Source organism: Prionailurus bengalensis, chromosome X, assembly GCF_016509475.1.
Source record: "Prionailurus bengalensis isolate Pbe53 chromosome X, Fcat_Pben_1.1_paternal_pri, whole genome shotgun sequence".
In the NCBI taxonomy this organism is placed as follows: Eukaryota; Metazoa; Chordata; class Mammalia; order Carnivora; family Felidae; genus Prionailurus; species Prionailurus bengalensis.
The window spans coordinates 69,072,351-69,092,076 of NC_057361.1; the positions used below are offsets into that span (position 1 = coordinate 69,072,351).

Genomic DNA, 19,726 nt, shown 5'->3' on the forward strand with positions numbered 1-19,726 from the left:
TGAGTCTCTTTTAGGCAGCATATATATTTTTTAACTTTTTTAATCCACTTTGCCACTCTATATCTTTTGGTTGGAGCATTAGGTCACTTAATTTCAGAGTAATTATTGATATGTATTTAGTGTCATTTTATTACTTGTTTTGTCATCCTTTTGGAGATTTTCTCTGTTCCTTTCTTGTATTTGTCATTTTTGGTCCTTTCTTTCCTCTCAAAGAGCCACCTTTAATATTTTTTGCAGTGTTGGTTTAGTGGTCACAAACTACTTCATTTTTTGCTAGTCTGGGAAACTATCCGTCCTGTTCTGAATAACACCATTGTTGGATAGAGTATTTTTGGCTGCAGTTTTGTTTTGTTTTTCCTTTTTCAGCATGTTGAATATATCATGCCATTCCCCTCTGGCTTGCAAGTTACTGCGGAGAAATATGCAGCTAGCCTTATGGGTCTTCCCTTGTAATTTAGGGACTGTTTTTTGTCTTGCTGCTTTCAAGATATTTCCTTTATCACTATGTTTTGCAAATTGAATTACAATATGTGTTGGTGTTGGCCTGCTTTTGTTGATTTTTATGGGATTTCCCTGTGCTTCCTGGATATGGATGTCTCTTTCTTTCCATAGATTACGGAATTTTTCATCTATGGTTTCTTCAAATACATTTTCTCCTCCCTTTTTTTTTTCTTTTCTTCTGAGAATCCTATCTTAGTGATGCTATAACATTTGGTGGAGTTACTGAGTTGGCTAAATCTATTTCCTTGATCCATAATTCTTTTTTCACTTTTTTGCTCAGCTTCATTGTTTTCCATTATTTTATTTTCTATATCACTTATTTATTCTTCTACTTCTTCCATCCATCTATTGATTACATGCAGTCTGTTTTGAAAATCAATTATTGCATTTTTTCATTTCTGATTGTTTTTACCTCTTTTATCTGTGTGGTAATGGCCTCCTCAAGGCCTTCCATTCTTTTCTCAAGTTTAGCCAGTATCCTTATGATAATGATAATATGAATATTACTTATATCTTTTTTGATTAGATCTCAGATGTGACTTTTTCTTGTTGTTTTGGTCAGGGTGAATTCCTCTGTCTTGCCATTTTGTCTAAGTCTCTCATTCTTCTCTGAGTTAGAAAAACCTGTTATGCTTCCTGACCCTGTAAGTAATGCCTTTATGAAGAAGAGGTCATATATTATCCTATGCCTAGCACTTCAGAAAATGTCTCTGGTGTGTGGTGGCTGCACTCTGCTGCTCTGTTTTGGCTGCTCTATCCTTCAGGCCAGTTGTCTGCAGAGGCCCTCCCTGCCATCAGTTGGAAGTTTTTGGATCTTATCCAAAGTGTGTTGTATTTTAACTAGGTGTGTTCTTGTCTGCTTGTTCACAGGAACTAATTTTACTTCCACTATAACTAAAGATTTGCAGAACTCTCTGGTTGGAATATGCTGTTTGTGCAGGGGATTCTTATGGTCTTCTGGGCAAAGGGCCCTTTGTCCTGCAACTCAGGCACCTTTGCCTGAGAAGGACAGTACTGGCAGAGCATGGGGTGGGGGTGGGGGGTCAGATTTGGTGTAAAAAGATTAGGGAGCTAGTTTAGGCGCTATTCTCTTCTGTTAACTGCAGGTGGTTCTGTGCTTATACTAAGGGTAAGGGGAGAGAAATGGCACCAGATATCTCCTATGTTCCCCAAGAATGGTGTCCCTAATTGCTGCTCTCAGAGAAGCACTCTTAGAAGACTGAATAAACTCCACTCTGTGCATCCCAGGTATTTTTCAGATCACCATTTTCATGCTGTCTCAGGGATATTTGCCTGCCTTCTTTTCAGAAGCAGCACAGTGCCCTCCAGTCTCTATCCCAGTAAGCCTGCTGACTATTAAAACTTTAAACTTTAGGAAAATGGTGTGGGAGGGGCCTGTGATAATCTTCTGGGGGAGGGTCTCACAAAGCTGGGATTGATTCAGATTTGACAAAGAGGGGCAGTGGCACCTGAGAACAGAATATACTACTTGGAGCAAGTTAGTGAGACAGAAATTATTGGGCTGATCTGATCTTGGTGGTTGGTTCTGCACCTATGCTGAGGGACAGGGGAGGGAAATGGCACCTACCAGCTCTTTGTGTCCAGGGGAGGTGTGACTCTGAATGCTACCTTTCAAAGATTCACTACATGAAAAGCAAACAATTTCCCCCTGTACACCTTAGGAGTTCCTCAGATCGTGCCTTCAGCCACTAAGTTGTCTGCCTGGTTCTTTCCAGGAGCAGGGCAGTGCCCTAATGGCTCTATCCCAGCCAAGTCTGCTGACCCCTAAAACTTCCACTGGTTTAAGCCCTGCTGGTTGCAAAAACTCATGAAAATCATCTCTTCTTATTTTCTCAGTCTATATTTTTGGGAAATGTTTGCATTGTGCATTCCCCTGTGTGGTCCTCTCTCTCACCTTTCTCCACAACCAATGCCCCCATCTCTCTGCAGCATCCAGCATTTATTTCTCCCCTAAACTACATCTACACACCTCCTACCTTCCTTCATGTGGCCTCTTCTCTCCAATTGTGGCATTTGTTCTGTAAGATCTCAGGTCGATTTCTTTGGTATTTAGAATGATTTGATAGTTTTTTATTTGTGTTCCAGTGATGATATGAGCCTAGGGTTTTTTCTACCAAGCTGCCATCTCAACTCTTCACCTTAAATCTTTTGATTCGAGTGTGTAGTTCATATACGTTCAAAGTAATTATAGATAGATATGTATATTGCCATTTGATTTCTTGTTTTATCATTTTTTCTGGAATTTTTTTTCTGTTTTTTTCTTGTCTTTTTCACTTTTTGTCTCTCCTTTCCACTCATAGCATCCCCTTTAATATTTCCTGCAAGGCTAGTTTAGTAGTCATGAACTACTTTAGTTTTTGTTTGCCTGAGAATCTTTTTTTTTATATATAGCTAACAATACTGTTTTTATTTATTTTCATATTATATTGTTTTATTTTATTATTTTATTTTATTTCTTTAAATTCAAGTTAATTAACATACAGTGTAGTATTGGTGTCAGGAATAGAACCCAATGATTCATCACTTATATTTAACACCCAGTGCTCATCCCAAATAGTGCCCTCATTAATGCCCATCACCCGTTTAGCCCATTACCCCACACAACTTCCCTCCAGCAACCTCAGTTTATTCTCTGTATTTAAGAGCCTCTTATGGTTTGCCTCCTTCTCTGTTTTTTTTTTTTATCTTATTTTCCCTTGCCTTCCCCTATATTTATCTGTTTTGTTTCTGAAATTCCATATATGAGTGAAATCATATATTTGTCTTCTCTGACTGACTTATTTTGCTTAGTATAGTATTCTTCATCTCTCTTTCTATTGTGAATGATAGCCTTCCTGGATATTCGTAGCTGCACGTTTTTCTCATTCAGCACTTTGAATACATCATGCCATTCCCTTTTGTCTTGCCATGTTTCTGTTGAGAAATCTCTAGTTAGCCCTATAGGTCTTCCTTTGTAAGTTAAGGACTTCTGTCTTGATGCTTTTAATATTTTTTTTATCACTGTATTTTCAAATGTAATCAAAATAGGTCTCAGTGTTGGCATGATGTTGCTGATTTTGATGGGAGTTGTCTGTGCCTCCTGGATCTGGATGTCTATTTCCTTTCCCAGATTAGGGAATTTTTCAGCTATTATTTTCTAAAGTAAATTTTATGCCCCTTTTCTGTCTCTTCATCTGGTACTACTATAACACAAATGTGATTAAATTTGATGGAGCCACTGAGTTTCATAAATCTCTTGTTCTACCATTCCCCTCTCTTTTGTTCATCTTCATCAATTTCCATTATTTTGTCTTCTTTGTCATTAATTCATTCTTCTGCTTTTCCAGCCTACTGTTTATTACACCAAGGCTTTTTCTTTTTTAATTAATAATTTATTAATTTTGAGACAGAGAGAGAAAGCAGAGAGAGAGGGAGAGAGAGAATCCAGAACAGTCCCCATGATGTCAGCACAGAGCACAATACAGGGTTTGATCTCATGAAACACAAGATCCTGACCTGAGCCAAAATCAAGAGTCAGGCTCTTAACTGACTGAGCCAACCAAGGTGCCTAGGCCTTTTTCCAATCGCATTGATTGCATTCTTAATCTCTGATTGATTTTTGTTAACAGTTATCATTATAGAAAGCATCTCATTCATGTCTTTTATAGTTTTCTCAAACCAAGTGAGTATCATTATGATTGATGTTTTAAATGCTTCATCAGTCATGTTACTTCTATCTGTTTCACTTAGATCTCTGGCTTTGGTCTTGTTCTTTCATTTGTGATAAATTCTCGCATTTTGCAATTTTTTTTCTGTCTCTCCCTTCTTGTTTGTGTTGCTAAACCCAGTTGTATCTCCTGATCCTAAACATGATGGCTTTATGTAGAAGAGGTCTTGTAGGGCCTAGGGCCTGGCACATCAGTGAGTGTCTCTGCTGCGTGCTGTGTGTGCTTTGCTGTTGTGTTTTGGTTGTTCTATACTTCAGCTAGGTCAACTACAGAGGCTTTAATTACCTGCAGTGGGCAGTATTTGGTGCCTGGCCTGAATGTGACAAGTACTAACTTGGTGTTTTCTGGTCTGCTTGGAAATAAGACCTGACACCACTTCCACTAGAAATGTGGTCCTGGAGAACTCTCTGGTCTGACGATGTTTTGTTGGCATGAGTTTATTCTGGTCTTCTGGGGAGAGGCTGGCTGTACTGGTATTGAGGCAAGTTTGCATGAGAGGGACACTCCCACCAGAGTGCAGGGTTGTGGGTCTTGGTGTAAGCATGTAAGCCAGTATCAGCAGTGCACTGATTCCTAAAGTTGGCTCTGTTCATGCTGAGGGTCAGTGGAAGGAAATGGCAGATGACAGCTCCTATGTTGCTGGAGAGGCAACATGAAAATCTTTCTCTCAAGCACACGCTCCAAGAAGAGCAAATACTCTCCCCTTCCTGTGTGCCCCAGGCATTTTCCAGATTGCTGTTTCCAAGTTATGTTTCCTAAGTTTTCTTTTCCCTGTCTTCTCTCCAGGACCAGAGCAGTGTCCTCTAGTCTTTATTCCAGCCATGTCTGCAGACCATTAAAACTTCAAACTTTAGAGACAAGGTGTGGGCTCGGGTTTGTGCTGGTCTTGTGGGGAAGGAGCCCATCATGCTGGGACTGAGGCCAGACTTACTGAGAAGAACAATCCTTCCAGAGTATAGGGGTTTGGGACTTGGTGTAAACAAGTTAGGCAGCCAGCATCTAGGCTGCACTGCTTTCAGCAAGTGACTCTGTCTTTATGCTGAGGGGTGGAGGAAGGGAAATAGTGCCAACCAGCTCCTTTTTTCCCAGAGAGGAAAATCTGTGAGTGTTGCCTCAGCGGGAAGGGCTCCAAGAAGAGCAAATACTCTCCCCATTTTGTGCCCCAGGAGTTCTTTAGATTGTTCTTTCCATGCCATTTGCCCCTGGGTTGTTTGCCTTCTCTCTAGGAGGAGGACAGTGCCTTCGGAACTGTATTCCAGCAAAGTTCTCTGGCCTTTGTAACTCCAGGCTTTATGCCCTGCTGGTGTCAGGAACTCAAGCCCTCTCATTTTTCAAGCCAAAGGCTTTGGGGAAAAGTTCTCTTTATGCACTCCCCTGTGTGTTCCTCTTTCTCTTGCCCTTCTCTGCAACCATGGCTCCCTCCACTCCACAGTACCAGAGATCTTTTTCTCCACTAAATTTTGCATCTGTTTTTACTACCTTCTTGGATATGTCCTCTTCTCTCCTTTTATTTGTAGTTTGATCCATCAAAATTCAGGTCAGTTTTGAGGATATTTAGGATGACTTGATAGTTCTCTAGTTCTTTTGAAAAAACGAGAGGAGCCTAGTGTTCTTTTAGTCTGATAACATCTTCCCCCTTGGAATCATACATTGAATTGTTTTCTTTATTTCTCTTTTTGCTGCTTCATTAATGGTGTATATAAATGGAACATATTTCTATACATTTATGTTGTATCTTGTGACTATTTAGTTCATTTATCAGTTCTAGAAGATTTTTGGTGAAGTCTTTCAGGTTTTCTATATATAGTATGTCATTGACAAGGAGTGTAAGTTTTACTTCTTCCTTACCAATTTTGATGCCTTTTATTCCTTTTGGTTTTCTGATTGCTGTGGCTAGAAATTCCAATAGTATGTTGAATAAAAGTGGTAAGAGGGGACACCCTTGTCTTCTCCTGAGCTTAGGGGGAAATCTCTCAGTTTTTGTTTTTGTTTTTGTTTTTGTTTTTGTTTTTGTTTTTGTTTTTCCCATTAAGGATGATGAGGTTTTTCATACATAGACTTTTTTATGTTGAGGTATGTTCCCTTAAAACCTACTTTGTTGAGGGTTTTTTTTTTACCATGAATGGATGTTGTACTTTGTCCAATGCTTTTTCTCCATCTATGGAAAAGATTACAAAGTTCTTTCCTTTATTTTACTTATGTCATATATTGCATTCATTGATTTGCAAATATTGAACCACCCTTTCATCCCAGCAATAAAACTCACTTGATCATGGTGCATGATTTTTTAACGTATTTTTGAATTCAGTTTGTTAGTATTTTGTTAAGAATTTTTGCATCCATATTCATCAGGGATATTGGTCTGTGGTTCTCTTTTATAGTGGTGTATTTATCTGGTTTTGCTTTCAGGGTAATGCTGACCTCATAGAATGAATGAATTTGTAAGTTTTCCTTCCTTTTCTATCTTTTTGAATAGTTCAAGATGAATAGATTTTAAGTCTCCTATAAATAAATAGTAGAATTCACCTGTGAAACCATCTGGTCCTAGACTCTTGTTTGTTGGAAATTTTTAAATTACTGACTCAATTTCTTTTTTTCTTTTCTTCTCTTTTTTCTTTCTTTTCTCCCCTTCCCTTTTCTTTTCTCCCCTTCTCTTCCTTTCTCTTCTCTTCTCTCTCTCTCTCTCTCTCTCTCTCTCTCTCTCTTTTTGAGAGAGCACAATCTGGGGGAGGAGCAGAGGGAGGGAGGGTGGGAGGGAGAGAGACAGAGAAAGAGAGAGAGACAGAGAGAGAGAGAATCATAAACAGGGTCCGTTCCCAGCATGGAGCTCGACATGGGGCTTGATCTCACAACTGTGAGAGCCAAAATCAAAAGTCAGATTATTAACTGACTGAGTCACCCAGGCACCTCGATTACTGACGCAATTTATTTGCAGGTTTTCAGTCTGCTCAAATTTTCTTTCTTTCTGTTTCAGTTTTGATAGTTTCTACATTTCTAGGAATTTATCTATTTCTTTAAGGTTGCCAATTTGTTAGCCTATCGTTTTTCAAAATATTCTTTTAGGATTGTATGTATTTTTGTGGTGGTGTTGGTTATTTCTCTCTCATTTGTAACTTTATTTATTTGACTCTTTTACCTTATTTTCTTGATAAATTTGACTATCAATTTCTTGATAAATTTCTTGATAAATTTGACTGTCTACCAATTTTACTGATTTTTTTTCAAAAAACAGTCTCCTAGTTGCATTGATGTGTTCTATTGTTTTTGTTTGTTTGTTTCTATATCATTTATTTCTGCTCTAATCTTTATTATTACTTCTGCTAGTTTTAGGTTTTTGTTTGTTTGTTGTTGCTGTTGTTATTATTGTAGCTTCTTTAAGTGAAAGGTAGGTTAGGTGGTTTATTTGAGATTTTTTTCTTACTTTTTAGGTAGACCTGTATTGCTACAAACTTCCCTCTTACAAACTATTTTGCTTTAGGACAGTTGTGTTTTCATTTTTATTTGTTTCCATGTACTTTTAAAATTCATTACTTTATTTCTTGTTTGACCCATTTGATGTTTAGTAGCATGTTGTCTAACCTTTATGTATTTGTGGGCTTCCCAAATTTTTTTCTTGTGGTTGATTTCTAGCATTGTTGTCAGAAAGATGCATGGTATTACTTCAATTTTGCTAAACTTTCTGGGCCTTGTTTTGTGGTCTATTATGTGATCTATTCTGTATAATGTTATGTGTGTATTGAAAAAAAAAATGTGTGTTCTGCTGTTGTAGGATGGAATGCTCTTAATATATCTGTTAAATCCATTTGTTACAATGTGTCAATTAAATCCATTATTTCCTTGTTATTTTTCTCTTTACATGATCTGTCCAATATTTTTTAGTGGAAGTTAAAATCCCCTACTATTATTGTATCACTATTAATTATTTCCTTTTTGCTTGTTATTAACTGTTTTATATATTTGGAGGCTCCTATGTTGGGTGTGTAAAGATTTATAATTATTATATCTTCTTGTTAGATTTTCCTCCTTATTATTATAAAGTGTCTTACTTTGTCTGTTGTTATAAACTTTGTTTTAAAGTCTATTTTGTCTGAAATAAGTATGGTTATCCCAGCTTTCTTCTCACATCCATTTGTATCGTAGGTGTTTCTCCATCCCCTCACTTTCAATCTACAGGTATCTTTAAGTCTATAATGACTCTCTTGTAGACAGCATATAGATAGGTTTTGTTTTTTATCCACTCTGTCACTGTATGTCTTTTGATTGAAGAAATTAGTCCATTTACAGTCAAAATAATTTTGATACATTTGTATTTTATTCCATTTTATTACCTGTTTTGTGATTGTTTCTGAAGATTTTCTCTGATCCTTTCTTGTCTTTCTTTTGTTCATATTTTCCTTTTTCTAATTTTCTTAGTGATATATTTGGATTTATTTCTTTTTTTTCTTTGCATGTTTATTACTGTTTTTTATACATGGGTATCATTAAGTTTGTAAATAAGCTCTTCTGCCTATAGCAGTCTATATTAATTTGATGGTCATTTAAGTTTGATCCCATTCGTTTCTTCTTCTTCCTGACATTTTCAATATATGCTATTCTATTTTATATCATTTTGGGGAATTGTTCACCTCATTTTTTTACAGAAATATTAATTTTCACTGCTTTTGTGTTTTCTTTCTTAATACTGTCAATTTTGGTGTCTGGAAAACTCTTTATCTCTTCTATTCTGAATAATATTCTTAAAGTATAGAATATTCTTGCCTGCAGATTTTTCCCACTCAGCACTTCCTATATTCCATGCCATTCCCTTGTGGCTTACAAAGTTTCTGTTGAAAAATATCCTGCTAGCATTATGGGTTTTTCCATGTAAGTTCACGATTTGTTTTGCTGCTTTTAAGATTTTTTTCTTTTTCACTATATTTTGCAAGTTTAATTACAATATGTATTGGCGTGAGTCTGGCTTTGTTGATTTTGATGGGAGTTATCATTTCTTCCTGGAATTGGATATGTTTCCTTCCCATGGTAAGGAAGTTTTCATTTATTATTTCTCTAAATAAATTTTCTGCCCTATTTATCTTCTTCTTCTGGTACTCCTATAATACCAAGGTTATTAAATATGATGACGCCACTGAACTCCTTAAATCTATTCGCATTGTGTGCAATTCTTTTCACTTTTTTTGTTCACCTTGATTACTTTCCATTGCTTTGTCTGGTAGGTCACTAATTCATTACTTGCTTCTTCAATCTTGTTATTCATTCCATCAAGTGTGTTTCTTATTTCATTTAATGAGGTCTTTATCTCTGTTGTGTTATTCTTTACCTGTGTGTTAAGGGTCTCACTCATATCTTCCACTCTTTTTTTAAAGAATGTATGAGAGAGTTCCTTATAATCATTGCTTTAAATTCTCTACAAGACATCTTTCTTTGTTTTGCTTAGATCTCTGGTCATGGCATTCTCCTGTTCTTTCATTTGGAATAAATTTCTCTGTCTCATTTTGTCTGTTCTCTCTGTTTCTCTGTGTTAAGAAAGTCTGCTGTGTCTTACACTCTTGAAAATAGTGACTTTATGAAAAATAGGTCCTGGGGTGCCTTGCAGTTCAAGGTCCCTTTTTCACCAGGACCTGGAATTTCAAGAAAGTATCTTATGTGTGTTGCTTATGCCTTGCTATTGTTTCTGAGCCACTTCTCTTTCAGTGCGATCATCTATACTGATTTTCTGCCTATTGTGGGCTGTACTTGCTCTCTTTGGTGTTAGTACCCATGTAGGCCAGCTCTGAAGGGGCATGCCTGCCAGTGAACTTGGGAACTGGGTGGTGGTATTAGCAAAGTTTGCACTGGGCCTCTCATCCTATGCAGGTCCCCCACAGTGCTGATGTAGCTGTGGACTGTGTTGGTGCTGCTGGTGTTGTATGATTGGGCATGGTGTCTGTTGGCTGGAGGTGCATGTCAGCATAGTGGTGTGCTGCAGCAGCTGTGCACCTGGCAACTGATCAGGGTGCATGTGTGGCTTTAACAAAATTTTCCCTGAGCCCAGGGCTGAGGCCAGCAGGCTTGGATTGGGTTACTTCCTCAGGAGACCTCATGGGAATAGCACACTGCCAGAGGGTCAGGCAGCAAGTGTCTATGCAACCAGATTTCTTGCAGGTGGCTATGTTAATGTTGGGTGGCGGGGAAACTATCATCTGCCAGCTCCCTCATTTCTGGAGAAGTTCCTCAATATACTCTGAAATCAGTATGAACAGATCTGTCTCCTGTTTGCCCCTGGCATTGTGCAAACTGCCTTTTATTTTTATTTTTAATTTTTAAACTTTTTATTTAATCACTTAATCCACTCCTTAATCCCCATCAACAATTTCACCCATATCCTACCCTACCTCCTCTCTGGTAACCATTAGATACTTCTCTATAGTTAAACATATCTTGGTTTGCTTCCCTCTTTTATTTTTCAATTTTTCATGTATTTTGTTTCCTAAATTTCACATGGGAAGAAAATCATATGGCATTTGTCTTTCTCTGACTTACTTATGTCACTTAAAATAATACTCTCTAGGTCCATCCATGTCATTTCAAATGGCAGACTGCCATTTTTTGTTGCTTCTATGTGAAAGCTGCTATCTCTTTAAGGGCCCTGACCAAACTATTGCTCACCTTGCTTGGCACCCAGTGCTGAGTTGTATATCTGAGGTGAAAAGAGGCAATATGATTTGCACAGTGATGTCCCATATAAACCTTCTTTATGAGGGTGAGGTAAGTTTTGGTTTTGTTTCCTAAAATTTTAAGTGCAAATCAGTATTCTGTACAGCCAATCTTGGGAAATACATGCTTTGTATCTTCTCGTGAAGAAAAATGCTTTACATGGTTATAAGCCAGAGGTGAGTGCTTAGTTTGAGATTAGGCAAAATATGGAAAACAGAAGTAAAATAATAATAATGAAGTCATCAAGAAGGCTTGGGCTTTCAAGCCTTTGGAAAGTTTAGCCATGAAAATGAACAACTTCTATTCATTTATTGGCCCTGACTCTAAAAGAAGATTTGATGAAAGAGGCCCCCATTACTTTGTTTTGTTTTGTTTTTAACTTTTGAATTTGGAATAATTTCAGGCTTACACAAAAGTTGTATAAGTGCTACAAAGTATTTCTGTATACAGTTGTCCCAGATTCTCCCCCAATTAATATATTACATAACCACATTACAATGATCAAAGCAGTATATTAGCATTGATACAATATTTTAAATTTACAGACTTCATTCACATTTTTCCAAGTGTCCCCCTAATTTCTTGTTTCTGCTTCAGGATCTGATGTTAGGTCTCACGATGGACTCTCTCTATCCTTTTTTAATCCAGAATAGGTTCTCAGAATTTATTTGACTTTCATGATCTTGATGCATTTGCAGAGTCAAATCTATGGAATCCCCTTCATTTTGATTTATCCTGATGTTTCTTAATGATACAAAACAGGTTATGCATGTTTGATAAAGATATCACAGAAATGTTTGTTCCCTTCTTAGTACATCAAATTAAGAGCTCCATGATGTTGGTAAGTCTCATTATTGGTGAAGTTAGCCTTGATCATTGTGTTAAGGTTATGTCTGCCAGGTTTCTGAAATGCAAAATTAGTATTTTGTAATATTAATTACAAAATTAGTAAGTATCTTATAGGGAGAATCTTTGAGGGCATACAAATAATCTATTACTCATAATACATTTACTCACTAATTTTATCATGCATTTTTAATTATCAACTGAAACAATTACTGATCTGGTTACCAAAAATACTTTAGTTTTTCTTTCTTTCTTCTTCTTCTTCTTCTTCTTCTTCTTCTTCTTCTTTTGTTTCTTCTTCTTCTTCTTCTTCTTCTTCTTCTTCTTCAATTTGAGAGAGAGAGAGACAGTGAGAGAGAGAGAGAGCAAGCATGAGCCGGGGAGAGAGGCGGAGGGAGGGGGCAGAGGAAGAGAGAGAAAATCTTAAGCAGGATCCGTGCTCAGTGCAGAGCTTGACAGAGGGCTCAATCCCACAACAATGTGATCATGACCTCATCCAAAATTAAAAGTCAGACACTCAGCCATCTGAGCCAACCAGACACGCCTCTGAAGATATTTTTTTTATTTCCATAATTCTTTCTATACTTATTAGTTTGAAATACATTCTCCCCCACTGATGTGTGCTTTTAGATCATTTATTTGTATCAGTATTGATTAATTTATTCTGTATATTCTAATCCATTACCATCATTATTTTTGCTAAAGTTTTCCTTTTGGTAGTTGGAAGCCCCTTTAAATTGAATCCTGTAGATGAGTTTTCATTTTAGTAATTTTATTTTTAGAAAACAAAAACATATTTCATTTCACAATACTTACATGCTGGAATCTATTTTAATTTGAGCTATTTTCAGGAGCCACAAGTGAGGAGATCTGGTATTCTTAGAGATGAGCTAAGCAGCCAGGGTTCTGCTCTCAGCTTACCCAAGAACCAGCTGTCAATTATTTATTATCGCTTCAATTTAGTAACAAGAAAGTACTGGATTTGTAACAATAGTAATATTTTGAATCTAAAAACCTTTGATTCTTATCTGATGGAAAGAAGTGCTGGTAGTTCATTGACAGATTGTTTTTTGATAACTTGATGGGGATAGAAGTTATTTAAAAATAATTAGGAAAGATTTCCTTGAAAATTAATAAAGGAAACAAAGTTGAAGTGGAATGCACAAGAAAAGCAACAAGACTTACCAAAAGATTTGCTATTTATCTCTAATTAGAGATAGGGTTCCTGGACTTCTTTGGCATGTGCATATCTGTAAATGTTACAGTTTCTCAAAAAGACAGTATTGATGATGATCTACTGTTCAGCTCATGAAATGGTTGTAATACTACAAATATAATTAGCTATAGCTTCACATGAAGACTCAATATGAAAGTAAACCTTGTATTCAGAAAAAAATATCATTGATGACTTGCAAAAGTGAGAAAAAACTGAACAATTCTTGACAGTTGAATATGATTCAGGACTGGCAGGTATAAAGTGAATGAGATTTAAGGTTGACACATATAAAATATTTAATAATGCTTTCATATTTTTCTGCAGGAATAAATTTAACTTACAGACTTTAGTTATATGAACTTCAATATTTTTCACTCTCAGTGCATACATTCCTAAGTTATTTTTACACACAAAGTACCTTTTTAGCAAAAGTTCAAAATAAATATACAAAGAAAAATATACATGAAACATCTTTGGTACCTTTTGAAAAAAAAGCAATATCATATTAGTTGAATTAAGTTTTTATTCCAACTAAGATAGTATAAAGTTCATGAGTTTTCAAGTTTACTTGTAACAAAGACAGTCTTTCCTTAAGTCACAGTATATATTTTTTTTCATTACTGGATTCAGAATAACAAATTTTTTAATTATGCTCAAACACAACAAATTTATTTATCATCATTATTAAAATCCTTTCTCACATTTGAGAAATGTGAGACAGGAAACTATCAAAACACTAGAGGATAAAACAGGCAGCAACCTCTTTGATGTTGGCTACAGCAACTTCTTTTTTTTTTTAATGTTTTTTTTAATGTTTTTTTTGAGAGAGAGACAGAGACAGAGCATGAGAGGCAGAGGGGCAGAGAGAGAAGGAGTCACAAAATATGAAGCAGACTCCAGGCTCTGAGCTGTCAGCACAGCCCGATGCGGGGCTCAAACTCATGGGTTGTGAGATCATGACCTGAGCTGAAGTCGGACGCTTAACTGACTGAGCCACCCAGGCGTCCCTAGCAACTTCTTAATAGACATGTCTCTGGAAGTAAGAGAAATAAAAACTAAAATGAACTATTGGGACCTCATATTAAGGGATAAAACTAAATAAAGTTTTAATATAATATTTTAATAATAATAATAATAATTTTATAATACAATAAATAATTAAAAAAAACAATAAAACTAAAAGGCAACCAATGGAATGGAAGAAGATAGTTGCAAGTGACATAGTGGATAAAAGGTTAGTATCCAAAATATAACAAGAATTTAACAAATTTAACTCCCAAAAATCAAATAATCCAGTGAAGAAATGGGCAGGGGGCATGAATACACACTTTTCCAAAGAAGACATCCAGATACATGAAAATATGTTCAACGTCACTCATCATGAGGGAAATACAAATCAAAACCACAAAGAGATACAACCTCACACCTGTCAGAATGGTTGAAATTAACAACTCAGGAAACAATAGACTTTGGTGAAGATGTGGAAAAAGGGGAATGTTTTGCATTGTTGGTGGGAATGCAAACTGGTGTATTCACTTTGGAAAACAGTATGGAGGTTCCTCAAAAAGTTAAAAAAAGAACTACCTTATGAAACAGCAGTTTCACTACTAGGTATTTATCCAAAGGACACAAAAATGCTGATTCAAAGGGGGACACGCACCCCAATGTTTATAGCAGCACTATCAACTATAGCCAAATTTTTCAAAGAGCCCAAATGTCCATTCACTAATGAGTGGATAAAGAAGAGGTGGTATATATATATATATATATATACAATACTACTTGACTATCAAAAAGAATATCTTGCCATTTGCAAAAACATGGATGGAACTAGAGTCTATTCTGCTAAGCGAAATAAGTCAGTCAATGAAAGATAAATATCATATGATTCCATTCATATGTGAAATTTAAGAAACAATACACATGAATATTGAAGAAGGGAAGGAAAAATAAGATAAAAACAGAGTGGGAGGCAAACTTAAGAGTCTCTTAAATACAGAAAACAAACAGGGTTGCTGGAGGGAGGTGTGGCAGGGGATGGGCTAAATGGGTGATGGGCATTACGGAGGGCACTTATGGGAGGAGCACTGGATGTCATATGTAAATTATGAATCACAGGATTCTAGTCCTGAAACAAACACTATGTCATATGTTAACTTGAATTTAAATAAAATTTAAAAATAAAATAATAAAATAAAGTAAAATAAATTCTTTATACAAAAGCAAATATTTCTTCATTGAAAGGTAGAGCACACACACATAAACACACACAGTATTTGTAAATTTTTCTGTTTTATTCATGTCAATCACAATATGAACATCAATCATTTAAATAAAAGGGTACTGTACAATGTTCTTATATTGCAATGAATATATTCTATAAAGCAGCTGTCCATTAGTGTCTCATGTCAGTTAATTTCATGAAAACTAAGATGTCTAATTAAGTATTAGTTTTTAACACAATGCTTTTTTTCTAAAGTATATGATGACTGCATCATTAATAAATCTTATACAGGATATAGAATTAATTTTTCTATTATGACAGATGTGTCATTTATATGCAATCAAATCCTGATTTACATTTTGTGGGAAATTTGAAATCATACTAATGCTTGAGAGTAAGTTCTCACAAAACGCGCTTACTTGGTATAATTTTGAATTATTTAGAGGGCTATGTAACTCTCCCAAATTTGAAATGGAACTTAAGGCTCTCAAATATCAACACTCTCAAGAAGTTTATCTTACCATAACCAACCCTGTTTCCACTAACTGACTTCATTTTCACATGCCAAAGAGGAGACTTATAGGAACAGAAATTGTACATTTGTTAGGGCTCAATCCAATGGAAGCTTGTATATTAATTTATTATCAACATATAGTGATAATGAATAGGTCCATGACAACTTGCTTAGGTAGGAGCATTTTAATTTCTGAGGATTCCCAGCAGAATAAACTAGAGATCAGCAGTACATGATAGCTTCAATCTTTATGAAGATTGTAAACAGCATATATATATATATAGCCGACCTCTTAAATCCTCCATATTTTTGTTCATCGTAGCACCTTTCCTAGCCTTCACACTAGCCCTAACCATGTGAATCTCCCTATCCATACCGTACCCACTTATTAACATAAACCTAGGAGTACTATTTATATTGGCCATATCAAGCCTTGCCGTCTACTCCATCCTATGATCAAGATGAGCCTCAAATTCCAAATATGCCCTAATTGGGGCCTTGCGAGCCATAGCCCAAACAATCTCATATGAAGTCACACTAACTATTATCCTCCCATCAGTACTACTAATAAATGGATCCTTTACACTAATCACTACCCATAATAATATATCACCTCTAGCTATAATATGATTTATCTCAACATTAGAAGAAAAGAACTGAGCCCCATTCGACCTAACAGAAGGGGAATCAGAACTCGTCTCCGGGTTCAATGTAGAATATGCAGCAGGTCCTTTTGCCCTATTCTTCTTAGTAGAATACGCTAACATCATCATAATAAACATCCTAACAACAATTCTATTCTTCGGAGCATTCCCTACATACCAGAACTATACACCGTCAACTTTACAGTAAAAACCCTATTCCTGACAGTCACTTTCCTATGAATCTGAGCATCTTATCCACGATTCCAATATGACCAACTTATACCCCTCCTATGAAAAAACTTCCTACCCCTTACTCTAGCCCTATGTATAAGACATGTATCCCTGCCCATTATCACAGCAAGCATTCTACCTCAAACATAAGAAATATGTCTGACAAAAGAGTTACTTTGATAGAGTAAATTATAGAGATTCAAGCCCTCTTATTTCTAGAATTATAGGAGTCGAACCTAATCCTAAGAATCCAAAAATATTAGTGCTACCATTATTACACCACATTCTACAGTAAGGTAGCTAAATAAGCTATCAGGCCCATACCCCGAAAATGTTGGTTTATACCCTTCCCGTACTAATCTAACCCCCTATCTTTATATTAACTGTCATCTCAGGGGCCATAATTGTAATAACAACCTCTCACTGACTTATAGTCTGAATTGACTTCGCAATAAATCTAGCTATTATTCCCATCCTTATAAAAAAATTTAACCCACGAGCCATAGAAGCACCCACAAAATATTTCTTAATACAAGCAACTGCCTCCATGCTCCTAATAGGAATTATTATTAATCTGCTATACTCAGGACAGTGAACTGTATCAAAAAATCTAAACCCCATAGCATCAGTCATAATAACCATTGCCTTAGCAATAAAACTGAGCTTGGCTCTATGCCACTTCTGAGTGCCTGAAGTCACACAAGGAATCTCTATATCCTTGGGCCTAATCCTATTAATGTGACAAAAAATTGCACCACTATCAATCCTCTACCAAATCTCACCTGCCATTAACCCCAACCTACTACTAACAATAGCTATCATATAAGTCGTAGTTGGTGGATGAGGAGGACTTAACCAAACACAACTATGAAAAATCATAGCATACTCCTCAATCGCCCACATGGGCTGAATAACAGCTATCATACTATACAACCCTACAATAATAATCCTAAACTTAATTACTTACATCATCATAACATGGACCACCTTTATGTTATTTCTATAGAGCTACACCACAACAACATCATCCCTATCACAAACATGAGACAAGACACCCCTAATCACCTCATTTATTTTAGTGCTGATAATATCTTTAGGTGACCTCACACCACTCTCTGGCTTTATCACAAAATGAATAATTATCCAAGAACTAACAAAAAAACAAATAATCATAATACCTACGTTATTAGCCATGACAGCACTACTTACCCTATATTTTACATACGACTAACATATGCCACAGCATTAACTATATTTCCTTCAACAAAGAGTATAAAAATAAAATGATGATTTGAAAGTACAAAAATAAAAATAACCCTCTTGCCCCCTCTCATTGTAATATCAACTATACTGCTACCACTTGCACCAATACTATTTTGGATTAGAAATTTAGGTTAGAACTAGACCAAGAGCCTTCAAAGCTTTGAGCAAGTCACATAGACTTAACTTCCGTACACCCAACCCTAAGGACTGTAAAAATCTATCTTACATCAATTGATTGCAAATCAAACACTTTAATTAAGCTAAGCCCTCACTATATTGATGGGCTCCAACCCCACGACCTCATTAAAATCATTAACCACTCATTTATCGACCTACCTGCCACGTCCAAGCATGATGAAACTTTGGCTCTTTATTAGGAGTCTGCCTAATCCTACAAATTCTTACAGGCCTCTTTCTAGCTATACACTACACATCAGACACAACAACCGCCTTCTCATCAGTTATACATCTGTCGTGACGTTAACTATGGCTGAATCATCCTATACAGGCACGCTAATGGAGCCTCTATATTCTTTATCTGCCTATTTACACATGTAGGCTGAGGGATGTACTACAGCTCCTATACCTTCTCAGAAACATGAAATATCGGAATCGTGTTACTATTTGCAGTCATAGCTACAGCTTTCATAGGATATGTCCTACCGTAAGTCCAAATATCCTTTTGAGGAGCTACTGTAATTACTAACCTCCTATCAGCAATCCCATATATTGGAACCAACTTAGTAGAAATGATCTAAGGGGACTTCTCAGTAGACAAAGCCACCTTGACACAGTTCCTTGCCTTCCATTTCATCCTTCCATTTATTATCTCAGACCTAGCAGCAGCCCACCTTCTATTCCTTCAGGAAACAGGATCCAACAACCCCTCAGGAATAACATCCGACTCAGATAAAATCCCATTCCATCCTTATTACACAAAGACATCCTGGGCCTCATAGTATTAATTCTAGTGCTCATATTACATGTCCTATTCTCACAGATCTACCAGGAGACTCAGACAACTATACTTCCGCTAACCCTCTAAACACCCACCTCATATTAAACCCGAATGAGATTTCTTATTTGCATGTGCAATCCTTCAATCCATCCCTAATAAACTAGGAGGAGTCCTGCCCTAGTCCTCTCTATCCTAGTTCTAGCAATCATCCTTATTCTCCACACTTCTAAACAATGAGGGATAATATTCCAACCACTAAGCCAATGCCTATTTTGATTTCTAGTAGCAGACCTACTAACCCTAACATGAATCGGCGGCCAACATGTAGAACACCCTTTATCACTATTGGCTAACTAGCTTCTGTCTTATACTTCGCGACCCTTCTAATCTTAATACCGATCTCAGGCATTATCGAAAATCACCTCCTTAAATGAAGAGTCTTTGTAGTATATAAAATACTTTGGTCTTGTAAACCAAAAAAGGAGAACATATGCCCTTCCTAAGACTTCAAGGAAGAAGCAACAGCCCCACCATCAGCACCCAAAGCTGAAATTCTTTTTTAAACTATTCCTTGCCAATACTGCAACTTTCATAATTAATATATTGCATATACCCATATTGTGCTTGTCCAGTACGTCTTTATTTCCCATAAAAAAGACATGTGAAAAATCCCTATTACCACAACACAGAACATATCATGTAAGATTAGTATATTGATTATTAACCCCATGAACATTAAACACGTACAAGAACCCATTAATATCATGCAAAACACATTGCATACACTGCACATTAACTGCCAACTCATGAACATAAAGTGAGTACAATAATACATTAATATTATACAAAACATACTATGTACATCATGCATTTTGTTTCATCATTGTGAAGGAGAAAAAGTATTAATG

At 36.3% G+C, this 19,726-nt stretch overlaps 1 long non-coding RNA gene across 1 annotated transcript; it reads left to right on the forward strand.

Moving 5' to 3' along the window:
- The first annotated feature begins 2,521 nt into the window (after window positions 1-2,521).
- On the forward strand, window positions 2,522-19,481 carry LOC122476933. The gene is made up of 2 exons (XR_006295627.1): window positions 2,522-2,554; window positions 18,211-19,481. It is a non-coding gene; the product is annotated as an uncharacterized LOC122476933 (long non-coding RNA).
- Window positions 19,482-19,726: the final 245 nt, after the last annotated feature.